Raw genomic sequence first — 13,783 nt, forward strand, 5'->3', positions numbered from 1 at the left:
TTAAGTAATAACACACAGGGATGCATTCACTCTCCTTCTCTATATATGCCTTTGATACAACTGTTTTATATTTTTATCTTTCTGCTGCAACTCAATAAGCTTAGCAGAGCTAAAGATACTTGCATGTTTACCTATTTGATCCTGCTCTGCCACACTTATCTGATCAAAAAAGTCCCTGATAAAGCTATGTCTGCTTCCTTATCTGTGCTTTTTGATCTGTTCTGCTTCAGCTTCTGTGATCTTGTTACTGCACAAACAAGGAAAATTCCTGAATAAATGTCCTACATTTCTTCAGTTGCTTGAATCCCCATTGGCTTTTCAACCAGAGTAGGCAGCACACCTACCGGTGAATTAGCTACATCATTTGCAAGAACAATTTGTATTCCTGGAGCTGAAAGTTTGTCCAGTACTCCTACACAAATTCTCCACTCTTCTCCAGATGCTCCAGCCTCACTTTACATAATTGAGCGCTTTTTGTCTCACCATGAATTCCTGTTACCAGTACCTTTTCTGGCAATAGTCCCTCAGGAGTACATATCTCCTCATCCTTCAGCAGCGCAGACTGAGAGTCCCCTAATATTGTAACTCTTTACCTGATAGTTCTGGCCTATATGAATAAACTTTACCCTTATATGTACATTTTTTAAGCAGATCTAGCACTTCCTCCTGAACCAACCTCTGATCATCTTGTACATTCTGAGGTGGTTGTCTAACTTCCCTTGTGCTTTTTGTTATTACTCCAACAAAACTCCCAGGCTTGTCCTGTTTTCCAACCTCTGGCTTTCTCCTAGCCCACCAACACTGTGACTTCATGTGGCCCACTTTATTACAATGAAAACACCAGAGCTTCTTAATTTCTTTGTCCCCTTCAAAGGTTTCCTTTTTACCCTGTGGTAAGTTCGCCTTACAATCTTCACTGAGATCTACCTTTTCCTTTCTATGTGAGGATTTCTGTTTGCTCCAATTTCTATCCCTCATGAACTGAAATTGATTCTGGAAGCCAAACCGTGTTTTATGGACCAGCTCATAATCATCAGCCACTTCAGCTGCTAACCTCGCTGTTTTAACTCTCTGCTCTTCCACATGAGTTCACGCAGTGAATTATTGAATTCCTCCAAAATAATTACCTCTCTAAGGGCATCTATTTGGTTTGCTCTATTTTTAAAGCTCTTATCCATCTATCAAAATTACTCTGTTTGATCTTTCCAAACCAATACAGGTTTGAACAGGGTCCTTCTTAGAATACTGAAATGTTGTCAAGAGATTTCTGGTACAAACTCATATGCACTTAAAGTGGCTTCTTTCACCTCCTCAAACTCCCCAAATACCTCCTCTGATAGTAATGCAAAGACCTCACTAGCCCCACCTACAAGTTTTGTTTGGATCAACAAAACCCACATGTCACTGGTCACTGCATCTGTTTAGTCTCTTTTTCAGATGAAATGAACAAGGCTTCCACATCCTCCTCATCAAATTTAGACAATGCTTGAACATACTTAAACAGTTTCCCATCAGACTTTCGCCTACCATGGGATTGCTCATCCCCGCTCTCTTCCTCACTAGACTTGCCTTCAGCCTTCATCTCCATCCCTTTAAGTTGGCTTTCCTTTTTAAGTGTCAGTTTCTGAAGTTCAAACTCTTTTTTTCTTTCTCTTCTGCTAAAGCCCTTCATTCTTTTTCTTTCTCTTCTGCTTTTAACCGTAACTCATTTCTGCCTCCCTTTCCTTCTTACCTCTCACCTCCAACTCAAGCTGCTTCAATTGCAATTGAATTCTTGCCATCTCTATAGATTCTGATGGTTTCCCCAGCAAGTTTAAATACTGAGCTACTGCTGTAATTATCTGTCCTTTCCTCACAGAAGCAGGCAGGTCCAATTAGCTTGTCTGCTAATTCCTGCAGCTTGGTCTTATTCACTTCTTGCAAAACTTTCTAAGTCACTGCATTCACTTCCAGAAAACATTTGGTGACTTAAAGAGCCATTACTTTCCTAAGCTTTGCCTACCCAACTAAGCCAACACCCAAAATAAAGACAGTTGCACCAACCAATCGCTGTTTAAAATCCCACAGAGTCCCCAATCTGTTATGGACTAGGCCAGACCACTCAAAACATTTTTAAGCAAGCAGCCCAGACCATAACTTTACAATTTGTTTTGGTACGTGTACAGTGAAAATTACCCACAGTAAGTTAGCAAGGTTGACTACCAGGTTTTAAAACAGACAAAAGCTTATTCACAAAATTACACACTGAAACATAAAGAACAGAATAAAGAACCCTGCAGAACTCAGTCTATTCAAACTAGACTTAATTACATTGTTCCGAATATACACAACTGTCCCAATAAGCAAACCCCTTTAACACAGTAAAAATGAAACAAAGGCTGACAGGTTGAAGTCAGAAGGGCAGAAGGAGAGAGGGTTTAGCAGCCTTTCTTCACACAGTCCCACAGCTGAACTCCCTAACTAGTTCTGGACTGATCTGCACAGCTTAACTTCAGTTTCCAGGGCTGGCCACTCCCTTTTCATTATACAGGTTACTTCTAAAAACATAAAAGCTTTGGCGTAAAGTCGCATCTGTTTATGTATAAACAAAAAGGCCTCTCAATACCCTTTTATCCCTGTAGCAAACCCAGCCATTTCAGAGCCCGGAGCGTTTTATGACACCTTTGAAAAAAATCAAGGACACAGTATCCTTGAGAAAAGGAACACCTTTTAGAAAAAAAGGACCAGACTTTGTGAAAGCATAATAATATGTTTTACTATTTCAATATAAAATTAATATAGTATTAAAGACAAAATTTATGATTTTAAGATAGGAACAAAGTTATGTCTTTGTATCCTGGTATAATGATTCACAGTGCTATAAGCCCGTTTCACTTTCTCCCATAAAGGCAAACTTGGCAAAGATTGGTGAGCTGATAATTGAGTCAGCATAGCCACAATTAGACCACATAAGGGTAATCAACTTGTAGTAAGTAGGATCATATTATATGGGCAACCTGCAAAGTGATTACTGGCAGGTATGCTTGCAGCCTGATAGGGTGAATCCCACATAACTGGGCAGTCAATGCCCAGAGACCTGGTAATGGTAAGGGCTGCCCATGGGCAAAGATCTCAGCCTATCGTTAAACCCACTTCCACCTCTCAATTGGATCGCTGCAAGTGGCATCAGCAAGCCAGCTTGCCTAACTTATCTCCAGCAATGATTCCACAGCCTCAGCCTACTGCAGCAGTTTTGGACAGCCACCAGTCTCTGGTAGGCCAATAGTTCTCAGACAGGAAACTCCCTGAGAATCCTTATATCAACGGGTAGGTAATTGGCATTAAGCTGGGTCAGGGGCTTGGAATGGCCAAATTGATTTGACACTGGCATTCCAGCAAGCATTAAAATCTGTCCTTGTGTTCATACAATGGAAGATCCAAAAATCATAAGGATATAACATCTGATTAGAATGCAATGAACTTTAGATTCAGGTCAATTGTAGAACATGTATCAAATAGCTGGATGCAGTGGTATTGTCTCTATTTCTACACCAGGAGGCCTATCTGTTCCAGAGATGTGTCAAAGTCTCAACAGGTTCATTAAAAATATCTAGATTAAATTGCTGAAATACAGTTCTCTAGTTTCGTTTTACTTGATTTATGCTGAACAGTTACAAACTGCTCTGGCATGTAATTCTAGCAAGCAGATTTTCCACTTTGGTAATCTGAAAATCTGACAGTCTCAACTTTGGGTCAAAATAGATGGGTGGTAATAACAGGGTGGCACATGTTGGGCACCCTATGAGGAGGAAACATCATGTGAAACTTAAAAGCTACCCATAAGAGAACTAGTCTCTGTTTGGGACTATGTTAAATCTGCAAGTAATTCTTACAGGAGGCTTCCTTTTATATTAACACTCCAAGTAGCAGGCTCTTATCATAACCCGGAATTGGTGTTTTGGGCCTCAGTGCATTGTTTCACTGAACTGAGTGATGCTGCATTGTCAGCATTCAATCTGTTCATGGCTGAAGAGTTAGAATAGGACATCCAGCTGATAACATTTATCCCACTGGTCCTAAACCCAGAGCATTTCTTAACTTTACCCATCCTTGCCTCATAAGAAACTTCCTCCTGCCTGCAGGTGTGGCTGAGAACTGTCAAGATCAATTCTAAAAGGGCATATCTGCCTTAAAATGGGGTGTAACTAAGGTTCACTGTATTGGTTCTTGGTATCAAACCTGTTAGTCCAGTGTGGGTATTAGGTAGAACTGGCCGATTTCTCTGGAGTTTAAAAGATTGCAGCATATTCTCAGTGGGGGCAGATTCCTTATTTATATTTAATATTATGATAGATAGATAGATTCCTGATCATTAAGGGAATCAAGAGTTGTGGGAAAACACAGGAAAGTGGATATGAGGAATGTTGGATCATCTATCATCCTATTTGGGGTGGCACTTGGTTCAGTGGATATCCACCAGGTTCAATTCCACTCTCAGGCATTGTGGAGTTTGCACGTTCTCCCTGTGTCTGAGTGGATTTCCCCTGGGTGCTCCGGTTTCTTCCCACAATCCAAAGATGTGCAGGTTAGGTATACTGGCCATGCTAAATTGCCCATTGTATCTAGGGATGAGCAGGCTAGGCGGATTAGCCATGGGGAATGCAGAGTTACAGGGATATGATAGGGTCTGGTAGCGATGCCCTTTGGAGAGTAGTGTGGATTCAATGGGCTGAATGGCCTGCTTCCACACTGTAGGGATTCCATAAATAGTGAACAGGCTCAAGTGGCTAAATGGCCTAGTCCTGTTCCCATTTCTTATGGTTTTGATTAAAGATATAACTTACATTATAGACCATAGAACATTACAGCGCAGAACAGGCCCTTCGGCCCTCGATGTTGCGCTGCCCTGTCATACTAATCTGAAGCCCATCCCACCTACACTATTCCATGTACGTCCACATACCTATCCAATGACGACTTAAATGCACTTAAACTTGGCGAATCTACTACCGTTGCAGGCAAAGCATTCCATACCCTTACTACTCTCTGAGTAAAGAAACTACCTCTGATATCTGTCTTATACCTATCTCCTCTCACTTTAAAGTTGTGTCCATACTTGGAAAAAGGCTCTCCCTGTCCACCCTATCTAACCCTCTGATTATCTTGTATGTCTCTATTAAGTCACCTCTCAACCTTCTTCTCTCTAACGAGAACAGCCTCATGGCCCTCAGCCTTTCCTCATAAGACATTCCTTCCATACCAGGCAACATCCTAGTAAATCTCCTCTGCACCCTTTCCAAAGCTTCCACATCGTTCTTATAATGCAGTGACCAGAACTGTACATTCTGTCTAATATTTTTACATAACTGGATATGTAATCCAGAGGCCCAAAATGATGCATGCGAGATTTAAGTTCAAATCTCACCATAAATCTTAGAGAATTTAAATTCAGTTAATTAAGTAAATCTGAAATAAGAAACTAGCATCATTACTTGTAACTAAAAATACTCTGCTTTACTAGTGTTTGTCAGAAAAAGAAAATTTCTGTCTTTATTTGGACTAGCCTTCATGTGACCCAGACCTCATCACAGTGATTGGCTCTTAAATACCATCTGAAATACTCTAGCAAGCCATTCAGAAGATTAAAACTGCGACAAAATAGTATAAGAATAAAATGGATAGACCGCCAAGCATTGACTGAGAAACCAGATACAACAAAGCTAGCATCAGCCCAGACAAACATAAAAAATTATCCTAACAACTGGAGATCCTGCAAAAATTGGAAAAGTTGTCCCACAGCAACAGCCTGGCATTGTCATACTCACAGAATGATATCTGCATCATGACATCTGTGGTGTGATGCATGACAGAGCTTTACTAACAAGGTTACATTTTGAGTTAATGTGGGAACAAGCAGTCCCAGCAAAATTAAAGCCACTAAGAAACAGGAGAAATCCCCATACTGAGCACAAAGAAAGATGGTTATGATGTTAGAGGTGATCAAATCATTCCCAGGATATTGCTGCAGGAAATTCACAGGATGGTGTCTGAGAACCAAAAATCTTAAGCTTCCCTCAAGCTGAAGAGCTCAGTGTTCTGTTCCATTTACAATTCCTCAAACAATGAAGCAAATTGTATCCAGACGCAGCAAGATCTGGACAACATTTACACGTGGCTGATATTTAACAAGCTATATTTGTAGCATGTTACTGCTGGAAAATGAACATCTCCAACTAGAAAGAGTCAAGGAAGGCAATGACCTAGTGGTATTATCATTCGATTATTAATCTAGAAACCCAGCTAATATTCTGGGCACCATGTTTGAATCTGACTATGGCAGACAGTGGATTTTGAACTTAAAAAAAAATCTAGAATTAAGCATCTACTGATAACCATGAAACCAGTGTCGATTGTCAGAAAAACCCAACTCGTTCACTGATGTCCTTCAGGGAAGGAAATCTGCCATCCTCAACTAGCCTGACCTACATGTGACTCCAGACCCATAATGATGTGGTTAACTCTAAACTGTCCCCTGAAATGGCCTAGCAAGACATTCAGTTGTGTCTTTCACTATGAAGTCTCAACAAAGAAATGAAACTGGGCAGACCACCTCAAATTGACCTACTCATCAGAAAAGACAATGGCAGAAAGGCCCTGTTGACCCTGCAAACCTCTCCTTACTAACCTCGTGGGAGCTCATGCCATAAGTAAGAGAGCGGTCTCACAGACTAGACAAGCAACAGCCTAAAACAGTCATATTCACAGAATCATACTTTACAGACAATGTCCCAAATATGATCATCACCATCCCTGTCCCATTGAGGGGACGGTCACAGCAGAGGTGGCAGCACAGTGGTATACAGTTTGGAGGGAGTTGCGTTGAGAATCCTCAACAGTGACTCCAGGCCCCATGAAGTCTCAGCTTCAAGTTAAACATGGGCAAGGAAACCTCCTGCTGATTATCAAGTACCATCCTCCCTTGATGAATAAGTACTCGTCCATGTTAAACAACACTTGGAGGAAGCACTGAGGGTAGAAAGGATGAAAAATGTACTCTGGGTGGGGGAGCTTGGCAACAGCATTACTGATCAAACTGGTTGGTTCTTAAAGGACATAGCTGTTAGACCTGGTCTGCAGCAGGTGATGGGAGATCCAACAAGAAGGAAGCACATACATGACCTCATCCTTATCAATCTGCCTACTGGAGTTGCATCTTTCTATGGGAGTAAAGGTAAGAGTGACCACTTCAAGATCCCAGTGGAGATGAAGTCCTGCCTTCACATGGAGACTATCCTCCATGGTATTGTGTGGCACTGTCACTCTGCTAAATGGGACAACTTCAAATAGACTTGGCAACTCCAGACTAGGCACCCATGAGGTGCTGTATGCCATCACAGCAGTAGAATTATAGTCCAGCACAATCTGTAACCGCATGGACCAGCATATCCCCCACTCCAGTGGATCAACCCTGGTTCAATGGGGAGTGCAGGAGGGCATGTCAGGAGCAGCACCAGCTTACCTGAAAAATGAGGTGGTTAACCTGGTGAAGCCACTAAACAAAACTATTTGCATGCCAAAAAACAAAAGCAGTAAGTGATAAACAGAGCCAAGCAATCTGAAAACTAATGGATCAAACCTAAGCTCTGCAGTTCATCCACATCATTAGTAGTGGTGGACAAATAAACAACTACTGGAGGAAAACGATCCACAAATATCCCCATCCTAAATGATGGAAGAGCTGAACACATCAGTGCAAAAGATAAGGTTTCAAACTTCAGCCAGAAGAACCAGGTGGATGATTCACCTTCGCCTCCTTCAGTGGTCCCCAGCAGTACAAATACCAGTCTTCAATCAATTCGATTCACTCCACATGAAGTGGTTAGAGACACTGGACAGTACAAAAGCTATGAACCCTAACAACATTCTGCCAATAGCACTGAAGACTTAGGCTCCAGAACTTGCTGCTCCCCTATCCAAGCTCTTCCAGTACAGTTATAACATTGGTATCTACGAGACAATATGGCAGATTGTCCAGGTATGCCCACTATACAATAAACAGGTCAAATCCAACTCAAATAACACTCCTTCAGTTTGCTCTTGATCATCAGCAAAGTGATGGAGGGTGACATCAATAATGCTATCAAGCAGCACATGCCCATCAATAACCTACTCAGTGATGCCAAGTTTGGATTCTGCCAGGGCCACTCAGCTCCTGACCTCATCACGGCTTGGTTCAAACATGAACAAAAAACCTGAACTGCAGAAGTGAGGTCAGAGTGACAGCCCTTGATATCAAGGCAACATTCAAGGAAGTGTGGCATCCAGAAACCCCAGCAAAACTCAAATTAATGAGGATCAGGGCAAGCTGGCTCGTCATACCTGACACATAGGAAAATAATTGTAGCTGTTGAAGGTCAGTCATCTAACCCCAGGACATATCTGCAGGAGTTCATCAGGTCCTAGGCCCAACCATCTTCAGCTACTTCATCAATGACCATAAGGTCTAAAGTGGGAATATTCGCCAATGATTATGCAATGTTCAGCACCATTCACGACTCTGCAGATACTGAAGTGGTCCATGTTCAAATGCAACAAGTTCGGGACAATATCTTGGGCTGACAAGTGGCAAGTAACATTCAAACTACATAAATGACACGCAATGATCATCACCAATAACAGACAATCTAGCCACCACTCCTTTATATTCAATGGTGTTGCCACCACTGAATCTCCACTGTCAACATCCTGGAGATTATCATTGACCAGAAACTCAACTAGACTCGCCATATAAATACAGTGGCTAAAAGAATAGGTCAGAGATTAGAAATACGATGACACGTAACTCACTTCCTGACTCCCCAAAGCCTGTCCACCGTCTACAAGGCACAAGTCAAGAGTGAGATGTAATTATTCCCACTTGTCTGGAAGAGTGCAGCTCCAATGACACTCAAGAAGTTTGACATGATCCACGACAAAGCAGCCCACTTGTTTGACACTACACCTTCAAGCATCCACTCCCTCTACCACCAATGCTAGTAGCAGGAGTGTGTACCATCCACAAGGTGCACTGCAGAAATTCACCAAAGATTATCAGACAACATCTTCCAAACCCACAAACGCTTCCACCTAGAAGGACAAGGGCAGCAGGCACTTGGGAACATCACCACCTGCAAGTTCTCCTCCAAACTACTCACCATCCTGACTTGGAAATAGATCGGTGTTCCTTCACAATTGCTGGATCAAAATCCTGGAATTCCTTCCCTAAGGGCATTGGAGGTCAACCTAAAGCATGTGGACGTCAGCAGTTCAAGAAGGCAGCTCACCACCACCATCTCGAGGACAACTCAGAACGAGCAACAAATTCTGGCCAGTCAGCGACACCCACAACCCACAGTGAAACCCCCCCCCCCCCCCCCCCCTCCCCCTCCCCAACCCTTAATGTTCAACACTATTACCAACACTGAATCCCTGATCATCAACATTCTGGGTTTACCACTGACCATATGTTAACCGAACCAACCTATATAATATGGTGGTGAGAAGACCATGTTAGTGATTGAGAATGTTTGGAACAAATAACTCTCCTCCTAATTCTACAATGCTTTTCCACCATCTTCGGCACAAGTTAAATGTGTAATGGAAAGCTGGCTAGATGAATGCAGCTACTACAACATAGATGAAAATTGACATTATCTAAGACAAAGCAGTCCACCTGACTGTCATCCCATGAACCACATTAAATATTTTTTTTCTCCACTACCAGCACACTGTGCCAGTAATGTGTATCATATGTATGCCATAGATTAATGACTTGTATGAAAAGAGAAAGAGACTTTATACTGTAGAAAAAATTACTTACAATGCAAAGACAGGTGGAAAAAATATGTAGAGGAATATAATAACGTATTCAGTAGCTTGAGAAAAAATATTTACTGATAGAATGTAATGTGAGAAAATATGAAGTCCATCTTAGCAGGCGAAGTTCAAAACTGGAAAACTAGAGGTAACAGTTTTCCATTTAAGATGTAAATGAAGAATTTCTTCTCTCAGGGGGTCATTAAACTTTGGAACATTATTCCACAGACAGTAATCAATGCTTGGTCAATGATTACATGTATGGATGAGTTGGACAGATTTTAGATTGCTGTCACTCCCTAATCAATGGGATCAGGCAGGAAAGTGGAGTTTGACCACAAGTCATAATCTTATCAATTGGCAGAGGAAACGATATACAAAATGCACTCCAGAAGCCCACAAAGTATCTTTTGACTGTGCCTTCAAAATACATGATCTCTGCAGCCTAAGAAGACATAGTGTGCCATGCTTCTGCAGTCCATCTTCAAGTTCCCCTTCAGGTTATATACTATCCTGACTTGGAAATATATTGAAATTTCAATGAATAACTGTTGAACATTTAAATAGCCTTTTGGAGTACTGGTGAATGAAAGTGAGTCAGCTAAGTTGGCAAAGAGATGAGGGTGAAATAATTGAGGCAGAGTTTAAGGTTGGTAGGGTGGCAAGGTTGCAGGAAGTGTAAGGTGAATAGGATGGCAGGGATTTGGGTGGCAAGGTAGATAAGGAAGTGAATTAGGATCTAGTCAGATTCAGGTTGTTGGTTCAGGTCTGGAGAGGGGAAGTGAGGAAATGATGTCAGGTTGGGTCTGGTGGGGGATCAGGTATGATGGGAAGCATATTAGTTTGGGTCGAGGAAGGAAGGTGTGAGAACAGACAGGCAAGGAGATGTGTGTAGGGTCTAGAGTGAAGAGAGGGGCTCTTGGAAGTCAGATAAGTTAGATAGGAGATTAGTTTTATCATTAACCAAGAGCCTGAGCATGTTTTAATTGATTTAACTTTTCCTGGTGAATTATTTAGGTGAGTGAGTCAGATCCTATGAAGGCTCTGATTTGGAGTTGGTCTCAGAGGATTCCAAATGCTAGGTAATTGATCATTGGAAATTTTGACTTTGCTGGCAATTCCCACATAACTATCTGCATCAAGACTGCTACACATATGATTTAGAACTTGGAATGCCCAGCTCCAGTATATTCTTCAGCAATGATGAACTTCTTACCTTGGCCAATAAGTTCGGACAAAATTCATAGTTACTTGGAAAACTGATGTTTAATAAAGGGAATCTAGCACTTAGTTGTTAAGGAAAAGTCAAAGTGAATTAACTTGCTTGAGATTTTTGATAAGGTAACGGAGAGAGTTAATAAGAGTAATGTTGGTGATCTATTTACAGAATTAGGAAATGGTTACAGTTTAGAAGGAGGCCAACTTCACCAACACATTCCACCCTGACCTTAAATTTACCTGGACCATCTCTGACACCTTGCTCCCCTTCCTGGACCTCTCCATCTCCATTAATGACGACCGACTTGACACTGACATTTTTTACAAACCCACCGACTCCAACAGCTACCTGGATTACACAGCTTCCCACCCTATCTCTTGCAAAAATGCCATCCCGTATTCCCAATTTCTCCGCCTCTGCCGTATCTGCTCCCAGGAGGACCAGTTCCACCATAGAACACACCAGATGGCCTCCTTCTTTAGAGACCGCAACTTCCCTTCCCACGTGGTTAAAGATGCCCTCCAACGCATCTCGTCCACATCCCGCACCTCCGCCCTCAGGCCCCACCCCTCCAACCGTAATAAGGACAGAACGCCCCTGGTGCTCACCTTCCACCCTACAAACCTTTGCATAAACCCAATTCATCCACCGACATTTCCGCCACCTCCACAACCAGGGATATATTTCCCTCCCCACCCCTTTCCGCCTTCCGCAAAGACCGTTCCCTCCGTGACTACCTAGTCAGGTACACACCCCCCTACGACCCACCCTCCCATCCTGGCATTTTCCCCTGCCACCGCAGGAATTGCAAAACCTGCGCCCACACCTCCTCCCTCACCTCTATCCAAGGCCCTAAAGGAGCCTTCCACATCCATCAAAGTTTTACCTGCACATCCACCAATATCATTTATTGTATCTGTTGCTCCCGATGCGGTCTCCTCTACATTGGGGAGACTTGGGCGCCTCCTAGCAGAGTGCTTTAGGGAACATCTCCGAGACACCCGCACCAATCAACCACACCGCCTCGTGGCCCAACATTTCAACTCCCCCTCCCACTCTGCCGAGGACATGGAGGTCCTGGGCCTCCTTCACCACCGCTCCCTCATCACCAGACGCCTGGAGGAAGAACACCTCATCTTCCGCCTCGGAACACTTCAACCCCAGGACATCAATGTGGACTTCAACAGCTTCCTCATTTCCCCTTCCCCCACCTCATCCTAGTTTCAAACTTCCAGCTCAGCACTGTCTCCTTGACTTCTCCGGACTTGTCCGACCTGCTTATCTCCTTTTCCACCTATCCACTCCACCCTCTCCTCCTTGACCTATCACCTTCATCTCCTCCCCCACTCACCCATTGTACTCTATGCTACTCTCTCCCCACCCCCACCCTCCTCTAGCTTATCTCTCCACGCTTCAGGCTCACTGCCTTTATTCCTGATGAAGGGCCTTTGCCCGAAACGTCGATTTCGCTGCTCGTTGGATGCTGCCTGAACTGCTGTGCTCTTCCAGCACCACTAATCCAGCATTTAGCCTATCATGTCTATGCTGGCTCGCTATAGAAATAATTTACCTATGCCGCTCCTCTGTCTTCTTCCTGTAAGCCTGCAAAATTTTCATCCTGTTTCCTTTTGAAAGTCTAATTGACCATACCTCCATCATATTTTCAGGCAGTGAATTCCAGATCCTAATTATTTGTTGAATGAAAATACTCTCCATCACGTCAACATTTCTTCTTTTGGTGATTGTCTTCAACTAAATTGATCCCTTTCATTCTTGATGATACCAAAATGGGAACAATTTATCATCATCTATGCTGTCTCAAGTCCTTGTGATTTTGAATTTGATTTCATTCCATGATATTCTGCCTGAAGGCAGTTTCCAGGCTTGGACAAAATCTGTCAAGAAAAACAGCTCAGGATAATTTTGAATACCTCTATCAAATCTTCTTTCCAAGGAAAAAAGTCCCAACTTCTATATTTACATGACTTCCAAATGGCATTTAATAATGGCATCAAGGAAAAGGAAATTGAATTGGTTGAGCAACAGGAAAATCCAAGAGTGGTGAATGGATTTTTTCATACTGAAGAAAGATTCATAGTGTAGTTTTCCAGGAATTGGTATTCGAACCCCTGCTTTTCCTGATATACAACCATGATCTAGATATTGGTGTACAGGGGGAAAAAAAAATGAAGATGATATAGATCTTGGAATTATTGTGAATCACAAAGAAGATAGTGAAGAGTTGCAAAAGAACATTGATAGGTTGATTCGATAAGAAGACCAATGGAAGAAGAAATGTAACACAGAGAGATGTGAAGTGATTCATTTTGGTAGACTGAATTAATGGACCAAACATCCCAGTCTCCATTTCATTAGTTATCTCACCAGTGGAGATTAAAAGACAGGATTTTGAGTTTTGAGCTCTGAGTCAGCAATAGTTGACGGGGAGCTCAGACTGAGTGCTAACACATGCAAGGCAACTCGAAGTCTTTAATTTTGTTTTACTGGCACATGTGGCTTAATGGATAGAGTTTTGAGGCCTTATTGCTGCTGCAACAAGTCCTGTGAAAAGATAGCTTTTGTTTCATGAAAAAGGAAATTAAACAATGTCCACCATGTTGAACTCCTCCACTTCTGCTCCGAAGCTAAACACTGACTACCACAGCAGTTGAAGCTAACTTCCTCAACTCAGCTCAGCAACTGAAGCTGTGGGGTTACATGAACTCTGAG

The 13,783-nt window shown here is 42.5% G+C and overlaps 1 protein-coding gene and 1 long non-coding RNA gene across 2 annotated transcripts in view; one reads left to right on the forward strand and one right to left on the reverse strand.

The window, feature by feature from the left end:
* The window catches only part of LOC140477443 (uncharacterized), a 113,185-nt gene that overhangs the window by 59,033 nt on the left and 40,369 nt on the right, over positions 1–13,783 (reverse strand). The window lies entirely within an intron of this gene.
* ankrd55 (ankyrin repeat domain 55) overlaps positions 1–13,783 on the forward strand; it is an 89,196-nt gene that overhangs the window by 25,183 nt on the left and 50,230 nt on the right. The window lies entirely within an intron of this gene.

This window comes from Chiloscyllium punctatum, chromosome 1 (genome assembly GCF_047496795.1).
Source record: "Chiloscyllium punctatum isolate Juve2018m chromosome 1, sChiPun1.3, whole genome shotgun sequence".
In the NCBI taxonomy this organism is placed as follows: Eukaryota; Metazoa; Chordata; class Chondrichthyes; order Orectolobiformes; family Hemiscylliidae; genus Chiloscyllium; species Chiloscyllium punctatum.